General features: G+C 32.0%; 1 protein-coding gene across 9 annotated transcripts in view; it reads left to right on the top strand.

Moving 5' to 3' along the window:
- Positions 1-19471, top strand: part of Synd (protein kinase C and casein kinase substrate in neurons protein Synd) — a 160333-nt gene that overhangs the window by 76904 nt on the left and 63958 nt on the right. Inside the window, exon 1 of one of the 9 annotated variants that reach the window (XM_076774742.1) lies at positions 7979-8216. The exons of 7 other annotated variants lie outside the window; for them this stretch is intronic. The gene's annotated coding sequence lies outside the window, so the exon portion shown is untranslated. Of the gene's footprint in view, positions 1-7978; positions 8217-13697; positions 13855-19471 lie in introns of those variants that run through there. One more of the 9 variants, XM_076774743.1, reaches the window with a different exon arrangement.

Genomic DNA, 19471 nt, shown 5'->3' with positions numbered 1-19471 from the left:
TCCCCTAATCCGTTCAGAAGTTACGACATTTTAAAGATTCGCATGAAATTTCAGAGAAGTATTTTCTGGCCTCACATTAGATTTTCGGTAAAGAATTTTTTTCTCGAAAAGGCGCAGGATTTTGGGGGTATGTCTATTTACTAAAAATGATTGTAATCAACCCCCGCAACTAAAAATATTTTTTCCAGAACGATTTGAAAATTTTTTTTTCGCTGAAAAATTTAGGCACCTATCCGAATTTTTTTCTCGGAAGTGCGTAGAATTTCGGGTGTATATCTATTCACCAAAAATGCTTAAAATTGACCCCCCACAACCAAAAATAATTTTTTCAGGACGATTTAAAATTTTTTCAAATCAAGAGATTGATATTCTTGGTTTTCGTCTTATTTTGGCCTCTAGAATCTCCCTTTCAAATTTTTCCCAGGAGTGGCCAAACACCCTGTATAGTCTCGATAATATATCTGCCAAATATTAAATTGAAATTCGGAAAACTGACGAAGTTATAGTCTGGTGAAATGTACCACGCGCAGGTATAACAATTGGACGTAAAACTATAAAGCTGTTTTTCTCGAAACTACATTTTTCGACATTCTGTAGACAATAACATGAAAACTACTCAAGATATCAACATCAAATTTATGCAGTATCTTTAGAACTGGTCTCTCTATAGCATGAACCAAGATAACTGCGATATATGCAATACTTTTTTTTTTATTAACAAAAAAGCAACCGAATACATAAAATTATTCAGTACCTTTTCGTAAAATAATTACCATTGTGCCATTTTTCGTTTTTTTGAATAGATCTTAGTTCATGCTATAACCAAACTTATCTGTATTAAGAATATCTTTGGTTTTTGAATTTCGAATAACTTGTTCGCAAAATATTACCTATGCAGTCGATCGCTGTACGTATAAACTGTTGTTTGTTGATCAACAAAAACTGCGTAATCAATAGATATTATGCGTTGCAAAAATTTGTAAATATAGTTAATTATATAATAAATATAACCTTAAAACCCTAAATTAATCACTCTTTAATAGCCTGCAAAAAAAAATCACAAAGAAACATCTTTTTTTCTTACCTACAAGGTAGAATGGCCCCTTAAGAACTTGTACCAAATTACTGTACTGATATTCTTTTGATCTCGAACGTTTAATTTACACTACTAATTTCTTATAAACTTTTCATCTGATCGAAATTCAGAAGCGATTCAAACATAATATAACATTTTTTAAAAAATGTATTTATGACTTAACAATTGTTATTCAATTTAAAGAATTTCATATTTCTCAAGTGAAACTTTTTCTACGTTGTTTATCGTAACAATACATCAAATTAAATATTGAAAAAGTTAGTGTAGTTTAATGGTTGTTGCAGTGTTGCTACTTAAAGGAGAAAACTTTCATTTATTCCATGTTGGAATTGTCTTTCAGAGAAGTTCTGGAAATCGGCTTTGCAACATCTGAGGGATTAAAATATTCTTGGCCAGGATCAGAAAAATGTAGTGTAGGCAGTGTTGGACAAAGTTTATTCATGAATAATGAATGAAACTTTACATTAATGCGTAAACTAGATAACTTCCATTTACGTTTCATTCATAAATTAGAATCCATTAATGGATGTTTTAAACCGACATCCAGGTGAGCAAAGTCAGGTGTAAAAGTTGGTTTACAAGTTACACATTTATTTTTGTTGTATATGTTACGTTTAAAAATATTAATATAGCAATGCCTGGATAACTGCGAGTCATTTTCGATTGGATAAGTGAACAGTAGTCATCCCTACTACTGAGATGGGCTCCCCTTAACACAATCGTGAAGTTCAACGTTGAACGGACCGTATAGTATAACCTGATCTGAACTCGAACATTGGTGAGATATTGTGGGAATTTGGGGATTCAAGTGAGCAAAACTCGGCTTCCTCTCAGCAATACACATTTAATTAGCACGAGGCTTCGTTACAGACAAAAGACACACGGTACAAAAGTAGTAAGACAGAAGAACTCTAGGTGGCGCAGAAGCAAATGGCGCTTTATTTCTAACAGATAGTACATACATTCTTATTTTTGTTTCTTTTTAAATCAAACTTTTATCAATGTATTGTTTAGGGTTTCCTGATTAAAATAAGACCAAACACGATATAATTTGTTTTTAACCTACTTCTAATCAAGTATAAAATCTCGTTAAATATGCAAATATTATCCAAGTCATATCGTGTTTGGTCTTATTTTAATCAGAAGAACCTCACGAATATATTAATGAAGGACCCATTAACAAGAAAATAACAAATAAATAAGTTTCACATTATGTTACTCTTATTTATCCTTAATTTGCTGTCTTTTTCTACGTTCGGCAAGGTACAAAGCCAAACGCCATAGCTCGGTTTGTGTCTTTCTGGGAACTGAAGATTAACCGTGTTTTTATAACTACGAGACTTCCACTCTGAGTTTGTCGCAGTTATTCAGGATTTGTTGTATATTCAAACCCCTTTATCATTGGCATTTTCACAAATTGAAACGAATGGTTTTGTACGCATATTTTCCAAATTACATACTTTAAGATAATGAAATAAAGAAAAGATTGAATTTTTCGAAATTCTAGACCACAATACGCCTTTAACTTGGCGTCAAATTTCACAATCATGAGGCTACTCACTCGTCATCAAGTCTTATGTATTAAAATCAACGCATGTTTACATTCACGAAGTATTCACGAAACAAATCTATTTTTTTTTTTCGTTGTCATTCCTTGTACGAACAAATTTAAACAAAATTGAGTAATATAGGCTTGACAAATTATTTGAAATTAAATAGTATGTCAAGGGGTTAATGGAGTTTCCAATTTATAACCAATGAAAATGTATAGAATGAATTAAGTTTCTTCGGTAAATCATGACGTTCTTATACAAATTTCGTTCACTGTAGTATTGTTGGTTATCTATCGTAGTGTTCTTCCCTGAGAGGTCATTAACCGTAGATATACGAAGGAAATGTATCTAAAGCGATGCACATAAGCGGTCCTTCTTCCACGTGCAATATAATCATCGTCAGATTTATAACAGGATTGGACACAAATATGGCCTCTCGACCCATCAACCTCTGTTCGACGAGGAAGCCAATCCCCTTTGTATACGGCATCGGTAGCGTAATCAATAGAGACAAGAAATTGTCTATACCCCGATTTTTACTTATCGTATTTACTATTTACATAGGTTTATCAATCGCGATTAGGAATAACGAGAACAACGTAACAATGAATTTTTGAATTTCTACATTTCAATATGCAAGGTGAACCACGTAACTTGATCAGTTTAATTTATTGTATTACTAGTGAACTAAGGATCCTAATCAAATGATATAGTTTGTGTTTTTTTCCTTTGCGTATAATTCTGTGGGAAAGAATTCAAAAAAATATATAAAAATATATAAATTGTAGTAGTTTATGTCTATATAAATCTAGATTGATAGTATTATATTTTCATACATATTATGTTTATTTTTGGTATTTACTTTTTAATTTTTGTTTTTCTTCTAATTAGTATTCTAATAAATATGTATTAAATCGTCAGATCAGAAACTAAAGGATCGAAACTTAATGATCAAATTTTTACAGAAAAATCGCCGATGAAATAAATAAGGCCACTGAATTTCATTTGTATTGATTTAAATATGACTACTATAAATTATAATAACTATTGTTAGAAATGTAGTATCGTAACACAATCGTTGACAATACTGTAATTTTATAAATTAGTGTCGCATAAGATACTTTTCCTGGGAACTTACACTCGTGACGGTAATAAGTTCACTGTTAGAATGATTTGCTATAACAAACGCATCCTCGGGAATTTCAGAATGATGCGCAGGAAGAAAACGAGAAATAACCTCTATGTAAAACAAGGTTCCTAACTGCTTATGGTAACGAATTTACGTGGCTTCGGATAAACTGACCAACATGGTCCGTATTATGGCATCTATATATCGAGTATGCGCGAGTCCAGTTTGATTAAGCTTCAGTTCCATTTCGCGTCATATTATGCAAGCGTAATAATTTACTTTCGTTGAATTTGTAAATAACCTTTGTCAGCGGAATTAAATTCTGTCACAGACAACACAACGCCAATATCTCTTATTATTATTCTTTGTGGCAAAGAGTGTTTAATTATAGCTTTTTAAGATACTCTAATCGACCCTAGAATGATTTATCATATAATACGATTCTAATACAATTGGTATAAATCTATGATTAACTCCACAAATTTCTGAACATTGTCCAAAAAATAACACTTTATCTCTTGAGATAAAAAATAACCCAAATGTGTGAAATTATGATTATAGAAATTTGATGTTACAAAAAGAAAGATTATATCTTATTGTAAGTAGGGTTTATCAAACAAAACTTGAAATTCTTTTGAAAATATCGCAAAACATTTTTCAAAAAGACGTATTTTTAGCTGCGTAATAAGTATGAATTCGAGTTAGTCCAATTTTAGTTTTTATATACAGGGTGTTCGGCCACTCCTGGAAAAAATTTTAATGGGACATTCTAGAAGCCAAAATAACACGAAAATCAAGAATACCAATTTGTTAATTGAGGCTTTGTTAAAAAGTTATTAACGTTTAAAGTCCCGCCTGTAGAACGCCTCTGCGAACAACTGCGTGCGCGTGATAGTGGTTCTCATTCGGCATGAGAAACTCTACTTATTGACTCATCGACAGTCTTACAGTTTTGTGAATAAGAACCACTATCACGCGTACACAGCTGTTCGCAGATTGCCGTTCTGCAGGCGGAACTTTAAACGTTAATAACTTTTTAACGAAGCCTCGATCAACAAATTGGTATTCTTGATTTTCATTTTATTTTGCCCCCTAGAATCTACCATTAAAATTTTTCTCTTTTCTTCGATATAAAGTTAACTTATTTAAAGAAGAAAGGTAAATTTTCTTTCAAGTCAGCATAAACTATCTAACTTTAAGGATATTCTTTGCTTTTTGCAATCAAATGAGTGTGACAGGTGCTAAACAGAAGAGATCGAAGAGGTAGGTCAACGAGATTCTACGTGAATGAATAAATAATAAAAAGAATCGACGCGAATTATTTTCCTGTAATTTAATGATATATTTTTATATCTCGAAAGAAAATTAACAATAATTTTATTAAAGAGATTTATGAAGATCAATTATTTCCGGAGCTGTTACACGAGAATGCCCGCTTAAGAAATACAAATCGTTAAGTCGTTCTCGAAAATCTTCAGCCTTGACCAATTTACGATACAAGCACGTACAAACGTAAACGATTTCGAGCGTGAACGTCAGCATAATTAGCGCCACAAGTAAATAAGTTTTTTTTATGACGCGTGTTGCAGTTACGTAAGCTCTTCTGTTCTCCATCGATTAGCGGTCAAACCGTGTAGCAACCTTCAGGCACAGCCATCTTGGTTCCGCGCGTGTCACTGAAGGTGCATTGATTCGTCATCTTTCTACAGTTATAAATAGATAATTGTTTTGAGTAGTTGCGCAATTTGTAATCATAAACGTGGCAGTTTTTCTAAAAAATATTACTGTTACTTCGATACAACGTTTGCGTGATTTTTCAAAAACCGAGCGTTTGAAATATTAAAGTTTATTAGTTTCCCTATGATATATGCAGTTTTATAATATTTTATTTATCTTAAACAAACTGGTATTCCAAATATACACATATACTACACATTCTTTGCAACATTGAATATTCAAATTTAATTAAAATTAAGTCTTTCGTTTCTGAAAATTAGTTTATTCTGAATGTTCAAAATTTTGAACTTTAATTATTTTGAACAGTCTGTAAATACTTAATAGCAAATTGCTCGCATAATAATCGCATAGTACGTATTTCTTTATGATTCACAATTTGTTGCAAGATCATTAAATTCATTTAATGAATGCAAATCCTTGTGCTGGCGTGTTACAACGCTGTTTAGCGGTAAATTTACCGTATTCCTTAATAAAAATAACAACTTCGCATAATGTGCTATTTTAAATGTAAATGGGATACCAAATATAATACAACGTTTATAAATGTGATGTTGAACTAAGGACTCTTGGAAAAGTGCGGTTTGCGTTTCTTCGCAACTGTATTTATGGCCATTGAAAGAAAATGCATGCATGGATATTAACATTTGGTAAAGTACATTATGTACATACAATTCTTTTTACGGAACTAAAAGCTAGAGATAATTTAAAAATATTTAATACTCGTAACGTTTCCTTAAATGAACTGTACGATTCTACACTACACATAAAATTAGTTTTATTTTATTTTCACATATTATTATAAAAGTAGTCAAAAGCGTTCTTTCTGCCTGATCTACTGAAAGTTAGATTCACGAATATAATATTTATTTTAAACAAGCTAATATATTAAATTATTATTTATAGAAATTATTTCAATTTTTGTCTGTATCTTATCAAATGTGAGATATAACACGTCCTATTTACGTGACACATCCTGTATATTTCTGCACCACGAATTCATTTTGTAGATATGCCGATGAGGGATCAAAAATTACAGTTGTTCCTTGAAGTACGCAATTTTTTCGTGACCTTTGTAGTCGCCGCATTCTCCGAAATCGCGGTCTTTCCGTCGCTACGAATGACGATTTTTTATAACATAAATCCTTCAATGATACATGCAGTAAAATTAAAACAAAATTTTGAAGAAGAATTGACACAATACAAAAATATTTTGAATGAAATACAAAAAGAGACGTGTCAAATTGAATGTAATAAATATACGTATATTTAAATGTATATCGTGTGTGTATAATGCATCTACTATACATACAAGGTATCCCGCATTTTTCCGTACACACTTCAGCAGTGTGTTCTACAAGTAAAAATAAAACTAAAGTATTATATGAGCCGTTTATTTTGAAAGTGGCGTAAGTCCATTTTCCAAAAAAATCGATTTAGCTACCTTAATAGTTACATTTTTACATGATCTTTTCATTCTGAAGCAACTTGTTACTAATATATTTAAAATCATTAAGATTTTGTAACACGAAAATTAGCTGGTTAATGAAACGATGAGAAAGTTTATTTTGAAAGTGACGTAAGTCTCATTCTGGGAGTTTCAAATGTATATGGAAAATATTATGCAATAAAATTTTATGAGACCCCAGCTTTTTTATTTTGTTGCATAGTGTTATCAAAGTAGCGGTTGAATTATCAATGTACAATGAATTTGTTATAAACACAGAACAGCGCCTGTCTACAGAAAGAATAATAATAATAAAACAATATTAATTTTAATGTAAAAATTATTTAACCCCTTAACGTTCATGCTCGAGTCTGACTGCTTTGAAAAACGATATTTGTTTAATCTAACGGTTTAAGAGATGACAATAATTGTTTTCCTTCAAATTATACGTTAGATACAACATTGTAATTAACAAAAACCGCATTTTTGTATAGCTTAGAAACAAATCTAATAAAGGAAACTAGTCAGTAATTCATAGATATTCGGAGCAATCTACATCCTTTTAGAAATAAATTAAAAAGAAGAGAATACATTTATGAATTTTTTTTTAGATAAAATTTTAATCTTAGTTTTACTTGTAAAACACACTACTAAAATGTGTACGACAAAATGCGAATCCACCCTCTATATGCCTTCCTGAATAACACTTTTTCTGTTACGCGGTACATCGGCGTTCCGAACCCTCGCGTGCTTCGGGGAACAGCTGTAGTCAAAAACGTCCTCGCCTTCTGATCGATTAAAGGTTAGATTTGACGAATATAATATTTATTTTAAACAAAGTAATGTACTAAATTGTTATTTATAGAAATTATTTCTCCGCTCGGGCTGTAGAATGTGGTACGATCTATTATTAACGTATCGACTAATTGCGCGTCCCTTCTGATGGTACGTAATCACATTGAGTGTTTATATATTTTGCATTGGGTGACTCTCGTACAGCTAGCGTTCTGGAGCGACGTCAGTTGAGCTCCGACCGCTGTGCCGTGCGGATATGCGTTGACCGTGTCCAGGGCGACGTTATTTATAAATCTGTATCCGTGGTCCTCGTGTGTCCGATTCGTTCGCCTTTTACTGCCAATCGGGCACTATGCGTGTGGATCAGTGCAGACAGTGATATCCAGTGGTTGAACCTCTCTTGTGAATTAAGAAACATTCCGTTCTACGAGGGTCGTTACTCAACCATGCTATTTCGCCAAGGTAAAGATCCTGCGTTACCACCTTGTGATTTCACTCGACGATTACGTACGTCGTTCATCTGTTATTCTGTTTCCGTAAATTCGACTCAAGCTCGAGTCACTTTAATACGATGAGTCTCCTGGATCATTTTTATTACTTAATCGTCAACGTTCCATTTTGAGCACTTCTCGACATTTACTTCCGAGTTAGGAAACGCGAAGAAACTACGAAATTCTGTGAAAACGGACGTGTGTGTGTTGGTCTTTACTTTATGTCTCGTAAGTGGTCTATCAGAAAGTTATAATATTTAGTATCGTGACTTGTGCATGTGGGAAATATTGATAATTGAGTGGGTGTATTGTGTATTGGTATATTTATGTATATTGTCCTCTGTTTTGTTTTATATCTGAAGAGTGGATTTTTTATAAAATCATGAAATTTGATGTGTCAATTTGTATCTATATTATTAACCTTTTCGGATCAAAATTGACAAACTTAGACCGACTTGTACTAGAATCATGTGCAATTCGAAAAATCCAAACTTTTGTTTTAAGAAACCAAAGAAAAATAAGTAAATTAAATGACACCAAACTTTTTGTTTTGTTGAAAATATGTATTTTTTCAATGATAGTTTGGAAATCGGAGGATAAACTGTATTAACGTCAGATTTCTAATAACGAAGTAAGGATAAGCAACTATTTACGCATTATTCGTTTAATTAAATTTTAAAATTTGAACTAAGGAATTAAATGTTTCGCAATGAACAAATAGAAATTTAAGTATTCAATCGAATAAACGACACGAATGTGGCAATGTGGCGTAATGTTAAAGTAGTATTACGCGTAACTTTTGATATGATATGCGCGTCAGAAGAGCACGTGTCAACGTTAATTTCTTTTTTACCTCAATTTTCTAAATAACATTTTGTCTTCCCCTTAACAATTTGAATATTTTAGAAATGCTTAAAGTTTGTTTCTTTAAATTTTTAATGAATTTTATATCGCTTCCACTTAATTATTTCTTGCCCCAGGTCTCATTTTTAATTGTAAATTGCATTTGTAATTACTAGCAATTCTTAAAGTAAAGTAAGCATCTTAAAGATTTATTTTTTAATAAATGTTAATATCTTTTATTAGCAACATGACTACAAAAAAACCATAGCATAGCATATTGTAATAACTTTTCTAATTGGAAATTTCTAAGAACTAATTGAATGCATTTTTGTAATTTTCTGTAAATAATACAAAATATATGTACTTACATTAAATAAATTAATAGAGTATTTTACAATATAACTCATAACTTCTTAATAAAATACCTGACTCGTGAAATTTATTGACTGTTATCAACATTACTCGAGTTGTGTATCAGATAAGAAAAAATGTATTTGATGCTGTTTTGTAAGAAATATTCGTAGTTGTTACCCTGGTACTGTACAAATAAAAGATTTCACATTCTTTCCGTAAGAATGAACACCCAACTATAGTTACTTATACTGTACAGTTGTTCCTCAAAGTACGAACGACGATTTTGCATAACTTTTTTAAAAATTAAAACAAAATGTCGAAGAGGGATTTACACCATACAAAAATATTTTAAAAGAAATGTAAAAAGAGACGTGTCAAACTAATATTACCATCATATATTTTCATAAAATATAATAAACATGCATATGTTTAAATGTATATCATGCATGTTTAATGTACGTATGATTTTCCTGTAACTCTTGTATTATAGCTTCCGGTTAATAGAGATGTGAAATGTATCGAGGTGAGTTCAACCACCTGGTATACTATGACCTTCAAATGACCTTGAGAATACAGAATTATTCCATCACATACGTTCCTTTTACGTTTACCGAATATTAGGAACATATCAACCCTTTCACCATAAAAATACATTTGAAACAAATTAAGATTGAATTACGATTTGTTTTAATGACAAACTAAGTTTAAACGCAAGAATTGTTTTAAAAGCATGATACATAAAGTATTAAAATATTATTGATATGTTTTGCAAATCGTCGACTGTTCCTGGATACCTAAATTCAAAATATGAAGAAACATGGTCACGGTTCCACGACGTGACCTCAAATGTCTGAAAGCCATAGTATACTAGTTCGTTGAACTCGTCTTGAAATCAACTTTTATATTATGAAGTCAAAGATATGTACTGCAATTTTTAAAAATGAAGGTGACTAACATTTTACAGGAAAAAATTTTTTCGAAATATTTTGACTTAATTTATAGCTGATTAAAAACTGACCAACTTTTGTTTAAAAGGATTGCTGTTTTTTTTAAACATAGTATGTGAACTTGATGTCATTATTTGTTCAACATATCTAACAAATCACTTATTACGAATAGAAATCAGAGTTAAATATTTTTCTAATTCCCACTAGAATAAAAACATTTAATTTTTGTCAAAACTGGTTTTTTCTATGTCCAGTCGTTTCTGTGTTAGCACTTTCAGAATCAAACTTTGGAGGGTAATGTCACCCCTTAAGTTTAAGTTACCACAGGTGAAAAAAGAAATATTATACGTATGTATTATTTTCAACTAGGTTACAAGCCTACAAATTTTCATATAAATCGTTACAAGCCCTTCCTCCTGAGAAACGATGACGTAGGTCAGAGCTTTTCAACCTGTAGGATTGTGACCCAAAAGTGGGTCGCGGAACTTTGCTTTCTGTGTCATGGAGCCGCATACCATGTATCAATAAAATATTAGGTATTTACAAAACAAAAACGATTAAAACTCTAAATTAAATAAAAATTTTGTTTTAAATCATATTTCCTTTGATTAGGTTCTATATTTTTCATAATAACTTGTGTATACATCAATGATATATGAATGTACAAAAGGTCTTCATTTCAAAACTTTACATTTGAATATATAATATATATTATTTTTATGGAAGGTTATGCAAAACTAGATTATACGTAAATTTATTTCTTTATATTTTAATTTTTTATACGTAAAATCAATTTATTTTTCTTTCGCCTTATCTCTGTATTGTTGAGAACTTTTGACCGACCAGACTGTGGAATTAACCCAATACGACGTTCATTATTGAATCTGTGTGCAATTTCAATGATTGTGCTCTTATTTAAATTCAATATTTTTCCGTTCTCACGATATGCCTTGTGGTGAAAAATCACAAGTCGCCAAATATTAAACGAGGGGTTGGCTTGGCAATCCATTTTCGCAAGAATACAAATTGAAACTGAAAAATTATGAAGAACTTCCCCTTCCAATACTATCATATACTCACAAAACTCGGAATAAATAATCTACAAAAATGTAGAAGTGTCCAAATATTTTTGTAACGCAATAATGACTAAACTGCGGATGTTTATGTCAATAAAATATGTCAAAATATACAGGAATATGCGAAATATATTCAAAATATGTTCAAATAATTTTATTACTTAAACATAATAATAACCAATTATAATTTAAATTACAATATATTACGAGCATTTTTTTAATATTGTCAAGAGTTAGTTGATGACGTTTATTTCTTAAAAACAATTTTCGATCGAATGCTCATCATTACAAGATGTTATTGGGGCGTATTTGAATTTGCTGAAGTAGCGTGCTTTAATTGTTTTAGGTTGTTTAACAATCTGATCTCATAAAATTCGTTTCCGTAGAACCTATCTGCCAAGACTACTTCAGTATTACTGATTAATACTATTCGTAGCGTCTACGAACTGTTACCATTAATGATTCATTATACGTAAACACGAGATGTATTAATAGCTATGCTGTCATTTCTGCCATAATTATTGTATACAAACGTTAAATAAGTAGACCGAAATAGATGTTCGGAAGCTCATATAAACATTAATTTTATGAAAAGAAATGCAATAAACATGTATGACATGCAGTAGGTTTCGTCATGTTTTTATAAAAAGAATGCAAAAAATATGCCACATGCAACATAAATAATATATTTTTAAGGACCTTTAGTGATCAAACAAACTTCTATTTAGGTTTCACACTTTTATCTATTTCCTACAAACACATGCATTTGTATAAACACCAAAAATCCTACACACTTTCGAGAAAAAAATTGAAGTAGGTGCTGAAATTGTTCGGCGAAATTAAAAAATTTCAAATCATTCTAAAAAAATTATTTTTGGTTACGCGGGTTAATTGCAATCATCTTTGGTGAATAGACATACCTTCGAATTCCTACGCACTTTTGAGAAAAAAATTCTTTACCGAAAATACAATGTCTGACCCTGACATTCCGATGAAATTTCAAAAAATTTGAAATAGTTCTGGAAAAATTATTTTTGATTGCAGGGGTCAATTACAATAATTTTTGGTGAATACACATACCCCCGAAATCGTACGTACTTTCGAGAAAATAATTCTTTACTGAAAATATGTGTGAGGCCAAGAAATGTGTCCCCGAAATTTCGTGTATATCTTTAAAACGTCATAACTTCTGAACGGTTTGAAGAATTTTAATGTTTCAAAATGCAAACAACGCGTATTTTGGTGGAGAATATGTAGGAATTCTAACAATATCAAAAAAGTTGTTCCTTGACCCCGTAAAGTGAGAAGACCCCCATAAAAACGGTCTAATTTTCATACAACCATAACTTCTACAGTAGTGAATATGTTTCAATGAAATTTTTTTCTGAAGTACAGCCCATAGGTACCTACAAAAAAGTATTAGACAATTTTTTTCTAGAGCGTCAAACAAATTTTTAAGAAAAATCGATCCAAGGGGTAAGTGCCTTGCGGCGAAAAAAGAAAATTTTGAAATCGTTCTGGAAAAATTATTTTCAATTATAGGGGTCAATTATAATCATCTCTGGTGAATATACATACCCCTAAAATTCTACGTACTTCCAAGAAAAAAATTGCGTAAATGCTGAAATTTTTCGGCGAAATTAAAAAGTTTCAAATCATTCTGGAAAAATTATTTTCGGTTACAGGGATCAATTACAATCATTTTTAGTGAATACATATACTCCCGAAATCCTACATATTTTTGAGAAAAAAATTCTTTACCGAAAATATACCGTGTGACCGAAAATGTTTCTACAACTTTTTAACGAAGCCTCCATCAACAAATTAGTATTCTTGATTTTCATCCTATGTTGGCTTCTAGAATCTCCCATTAAAACTTTTACCAGGGGCGGCCGAACACCCTGAATACTTTATAATTCTAAGAAAACGACTTATGGAAAAGTAATAAATTGATTTTATGCATAAACAATTAAAATCTGAGGAAATAAATCTATGTGTACTTTAGTGCCCGAAGATTTTCGTTACTCACTGTACGTGGTAAGGTTGTGATCCTTTCAAGGACATTATTAAAAAAAATATTTGCGAGGCGTAACGCGATAGCGTGACGCCAGCGTTGACGTGAAAATTGCCAGTGGAAAGTCGTATTTATAGAACCAGTGACGCGTTGTTGTTGGTGTAGAATAAATTCATTTGAATGACTCGCCCGTACGCGAATAAACGCGGACGTGGAAATACAGAGAAGTTTCGCCGCGGAGAATCTGAGTCTCGGAATTTTCAAAGTGTGTTCGTAGATAGGGGACGTGAATCAAGGATACGCTCTGATGAATGTGTGTTCCGGCGGTAACGCACGCGTGTACGCGGTGATGTATGATCATCAGTATGTTATACCGTACGTACCAGCCTTTATGATCAAGACTTAATTGCTGCCAATATAAAACCACAGTTACCTCTAGCTTACGTGATTAGAAAAATAGACTGTGCCATACATTAGATGCGCGACGGCGTCAAAATTAATATTATCGACTTTCATCGATCGTAACTCTTTCGAGGAAACGCACAATCGAGTTCTATTGTACTTATAGTGTTACGAATAATTATTAGGTCGTCCCATAAGTTCGTGCCGTTCGATATTCTGAAATTGACGAAGATAAAATGTATAATTTAATAGAAAACAAACAAAATTTGTCAGTACGGGGGATTTATACAATTTTCAACATACCACATCAACGATTCATACAAATTTGAGAGGAATAGATATTGTGTCGAAGCACGAAGTTTGAATTCCACACTGGCTTACGGAACGAAATTCTCTTGATCATACTTGAGACTGATTGCATGAATATTTTTGTTAGCATACTGGGTGTTCGGCCACCCCTGGGAAAAATTTTATTAGGAGATTCTAGAGGCCAAAATAAGACGAAAATCAAGTGTATCAATTTGTTCATGGAGGCTTCATTAAAAAGTTATTAAAAAATTAAATTAAAACATTTCAAATCATTCTGTAAAAATTATTTTTGATTGCGGGGCTCAATTATAATCATTTTTGGTGAATACTCATACCCTTAAAATCCTACCCACTTTCGAGAAAAAAATTCGAGTAGGTACTGAAATTTTTAGACAAAATTAAAAAATTTCAAATCATACTAAAAAAATTGTATTTAGTTACAGGGGGCAATTACAATCGTTTTTGGTCAATAGACATATCCTCGAAATCCTAACCATTTTCGAGAAAAAAATTCTTTACCAAAAATATCATTTCTGGTCAGAAATGTTACCCCGAAATTTCGTGCGAATCTTTAAAACGTCATAACTTCTGAACGGATTGGACGATTTTAATGTTTAAAAAAGCCAAACGCCGCGTATTTTAGTGTAGAACATGTAACAATTATAAAAATATTGGAAAGGTTGTTCCTTGGCCCCATAATGTTAGAAAAACCCCATAAAAATGGTCAAATTTTCAAACAGCCACAAGTCCTACAATAGTGAATATATTTCAATGAAACTTTTTTCTGAAGTAGAGCCCGTAGGTACCTACAAAAAAGTATTAAACAACTTTTCTGTAGGTCGTCAAACGAAATTACTAAAAATCAAAAACGGATTTTTAAGAAAAATCGACAAGGAGTAGGTGCCTAAATTTTTCGACGAAAAAACAAAATTTCAAATCGCTCTGAAAAAATTATTTTCGGTTGTAGGGGTCAACTACAATCATTTTTGGTCATTAGATATACACTCGAATTTCTACGCACTTTCGAGAAAAAAATTCGAATAGGTGCTGAAATTTTTCGACAAAATTAAGAAATTTCAAATCGTTCTGGAAAAATTATTTTCGGTTGCGGGGGTCAATTACAATAATTTTTGGTGAATAGATCTACCCCCGAAATCCTACTCACTTTCTAGAAAAAAATTCAGTGGGGGCAGAACTTTAAACGTTATTAACTTTTTAACGAAGCTTCAATCAACAAATTAGTATTCTTGATTTTCGTCTTATTTTGATCTCTAGAATCTCCCATTAAAATTTTTCCCAGGGGTGGCTGAACACCCTGTATAAGAAAACCGAGTCTTATAAGAAATAAAATACAACAGTCTCTAGGTTTACTAGTGGGCAAACAATATAAAAATGTCAACGTTTTAACGAAAAGCGTTGAACTATATTTTAATAAAGAATCAAACAAGTCTTGTCGCGGCGATACAATGACTTTGCCAAAGTATGAGGAGGCAGTTGTCCAACGAGAAGAGGTTCATTGTTTTTCTTAAAATTTCATTATATGTTTAAAATATTGCCTTAAGTTGTAGTATAGAACTCGGCACGAACATATTGGTCGACCTAATATAAACTTATATTTCTACATTTTTCATTATATTATGACAAAAGTTTAAGAAATCGTTTGTGTGTTTTTATATTGTGATTGAAAGCGAAAATATGGATAAACATTGAAAAGTTGCTAAATTTTGCATAGCATGATCATTATAATTCTATTACGAAAGCAGTTCAAAAAAATCATACTTGAATGTTTTAATGCGTGATTTGCGAATAATTAAACTTTGGGTTGTTCTGTTTGATGCATTCGTTCAAAAAATTCATAATTTTGTTTCGGTATATTTATTCTTTTGTTTCCTGCAGTTGTTTTTCTGGCACGTCTCAAAATAGATAGTGACTTTTGAGACACGTTGTATTAAAATTTGTTTATAGTCATTGTTTTCCGCTCGTTTGCATTAAAAACGTGTTCTCAATCGTAGATCCTCTCTGTTAGAGAGAATTAGTCGACCCAGGCCTGAATAGGTCAATTATTTAACCCCTCAATGTCGCTCTCTATACATGATACGAACATCTATCACCTCATATACGTAATTACGAATGTAGGTAACTGGTTTAAATTGCACTATATTACACCGAATCATTAAAATGCATATTATTTATTATACATTTTTATTAATAATTTTCTAACATGAGATTTCTGGAATACGCGAATTTCCGTTTGTACAAGCATAACAGCGAATCGAAGCACTCGTTTCCGAGAGATTAACTAGAGCAATCATCCGGCAAACGAAACATCCGATTGGCCAATCCTATTTCTTCCTACAAATTCTACAAGTTTTTCTAAATTACTCTGAAAGAATACAATCTAAACAATTTTCGTAAATTCCAGCTCTACGAATACATTCTACTGTGCAGTTACCATATCTTTTATCAATTTATGGTAAATTAGATGTGAATAAATATAGTTTAAATCATGATATTATATTTAACTTTAGCTGTTAGCTGTGGAATTTATTATTAAAAGTCTGCTCTTGGATGCGGAATTAAAAAATAAAAGACAAAGATAATTTACCAATAATATTTAAAGCTGTCCGTATGTGGGTAACAAATTTTCAGAAAAGATATGAAGTAATGTCCAGAAAAGTAACAAAATTTATCACTATCCACAACTGAAAAGAATCTACTATTTTTTGCTATCCTTTAAATCTACTACGTTTCATCCAAATCGAAGTCTCTTATAAATCGTATATATATTTATATGAAACTATGGTGACACTTCTCATACTCGCCAGCAGAGGGTTACGTTCTCTCACAAGTACTCGACCTACCACCTATCCTATACATATACAGGGTGTTCAGCCACCTCTGGGAAAAATTTTAATGGGGGATTCTAGAGGTCAAAATAAGACGAAAATCAAGAATACCAATTTCTTGATGGAGGCTTCGTTAAAAAGTTATTAACGTTTAAAGTTTCACCTGTTCTGAATTTTTTTCTCGAAAATGCGCAAGATTTCGGGGGTGTGTCTATTCACCAAAAATGATTGTAATTGACCCCCGCAACCGAAAATGATTTTTCCAAACCGAACTGAAAGTTTTTTTTTCCGTCGAAAAATATCACACTTCGAATTTTTTTCTAGAAAGTGGGTAGAATTTAGAGGGTATGTCTATTTACCAAAAATGATTGTAATTTACCCCAGCAATCGAAAATAATTTTTCCAGCACGATTTGAAATTTTTTAATATAGTCTAAAAATTTCAGTACCTACTCGAATTTTTTTGTAGAAAGTGGGTAGGATTTCGAGGGTATGTGTAATGACCAAAAATGATTGTAATTGACCCCAGCAATCGAAAATAATTTTTTCAGAACGATTTGAAATTTTTGAATTTACTTGTTAATAACTTTTTAACGAGGCCTCCATCAACAAATTGGTATTCTTAATTTTCGTCTTATTTTGGCCTCTAGAACCCCCCATTAAAATTTTTCCCAAGGGTGACCAAACACCCTGTATGAATACTTTCTTAACTTTTTTTTCCTCTTGTTATCTGATTTATTCACTTCATCCATTCAGAAAACCACCACAAAATATATCGCAAGTAAAACTAAGTAAATTATAAACATTATTGATATAATAGAGACAATGAAAATTTAAATTTATTCGCATGTTCGTACTTACAAATCTGCCATTGTATATCACAGTCTCTGAAACGTCCAAACATACTTAGAGTGCTGGATATAAGTATTGGCACAGCATGGTCGTTGTGGTACAAATGTTTATAACTACTAAACAAATTGATTTGAAGGAAAAACTTTTTGACATATTCATTTGTTATCTATTTTATTAGTTCATTACATGACAGAAACAATAATATATGTACATTGATTTACAAAACAATAACAGAAATATATGAACATTTTGTGGATAGACGAAAGTATTGGCACACTCAAATAAAATTCTTTGTTATCTCAAATAAGATTCTAGAGACTAAAATAAGACGAAAATCAAGAATACCTATTTGTCGATTGAAACTTCGTTAAAAAGTTATTAACGATTAAAGTTCTGCCTGTAGAACGGCAATCCGCATGCGCGCGATAGTGGTTCTCATTCAGAAAACTGTATGATTGTCGATACGTCTGTAAGTAGAGTTGCTCATGCTGAGTGAGAACCACTATCGCTCGCATGCAGATTGCCGTTCTACAGGCGGAACTTTAATCATTAATAACTTTTTAACGAAGCCTCAATCGACATATTAGTATTCTTGATTTTCATTTTATTTTTGCCTCTAGAATCTCACGTTAAAATTTCTTCCAATGGTGTTGAACGTTTATAAACAAAGTAAGACAAAATGGCGGGTACTGTGCATGGTATGTCATTGCGTAAAGTATTAAACTTGCATTCATTGTGTCCAAGAAACCCACTGAACGCAAAATCTGAATGCGATAACAATTACACGACTACGTTAATGAAACGTGATTCTTGCCTGCATCGAAGTGTTTCCACGATTAAATCCGATAACAGGTCCGCGAAGCATTGTGCGCATTCGCATTAATTAACAGTACAATTAGTATCTTTCTAAAACGAAGTTTAAACGACCGCATACCATTACGGCAGCGGCACTCTAAATACCTCTAGCACACAGCCGTGCACGTCCCTGTATTTTTCTTTCGCGTTGAATTATGGTAAACCGTTAACATGCTCGTCTCTTGGCTGTTTGAAATTAACTGTATCCTTGGCAAAGGAAACGCAGCCTCGGGACGAACCCACCTCGTCCTCGGCGTGTAATTTTGCATTTTCTACTTTATTTTTCCCGCGAATCATCCGTCTAACCGGAATATGGAGTTAGAATTGAGTTCGTTGTCCTTCTGTATCATTATGTTTATGGAGGTTATAGGTGCAGACTCGAAAATTATGTGGACACAATTTTTTAACATATCGTTTGTTCGTATCCTCCGAACGAGGATCGGTGCTTAGCACGTATTCTTTTACAAGATTGTGGAGTGGTAGGAGAATCAAAGGCATTTTAACACGTTCATTGCCAGATCACAACCGTATAACATTCTGCAAAAGTAAAATTTTGATTTTAGATCATTGCAAGCCACATAACTGGTTAATAAATTAAAATTTGTTTCAATACTTATTTTTGTAACCTTGTTAAAATTCACAAATTCTATTCAAATTCCCCCAACGTCTTAACTTCAGAATTAATTTTTCTAGTATCATAGTGGTGAATTCTGTCACTCATATATGGAT

The sequence above is a fragment of the Colletes latitarsis genome, chromosome 10, assembly GCF_051014445.1.
Source record: "Colletes latitarsis isolate SP2378_abdomen chromosome 10, iyColLati1, whole genome shotgun sequence".
Taxonomy (NCBI): Eukaryota; Metazoa; Arthropoda; class Insecta; order Hymenoptera; family Colletidae; genus Colletes; species Colletes latitarsis.
Note: the sequence above shows the minus strand (reverse complement) of the source record. Positions and strands in the feature narration are given on the sequence as shown.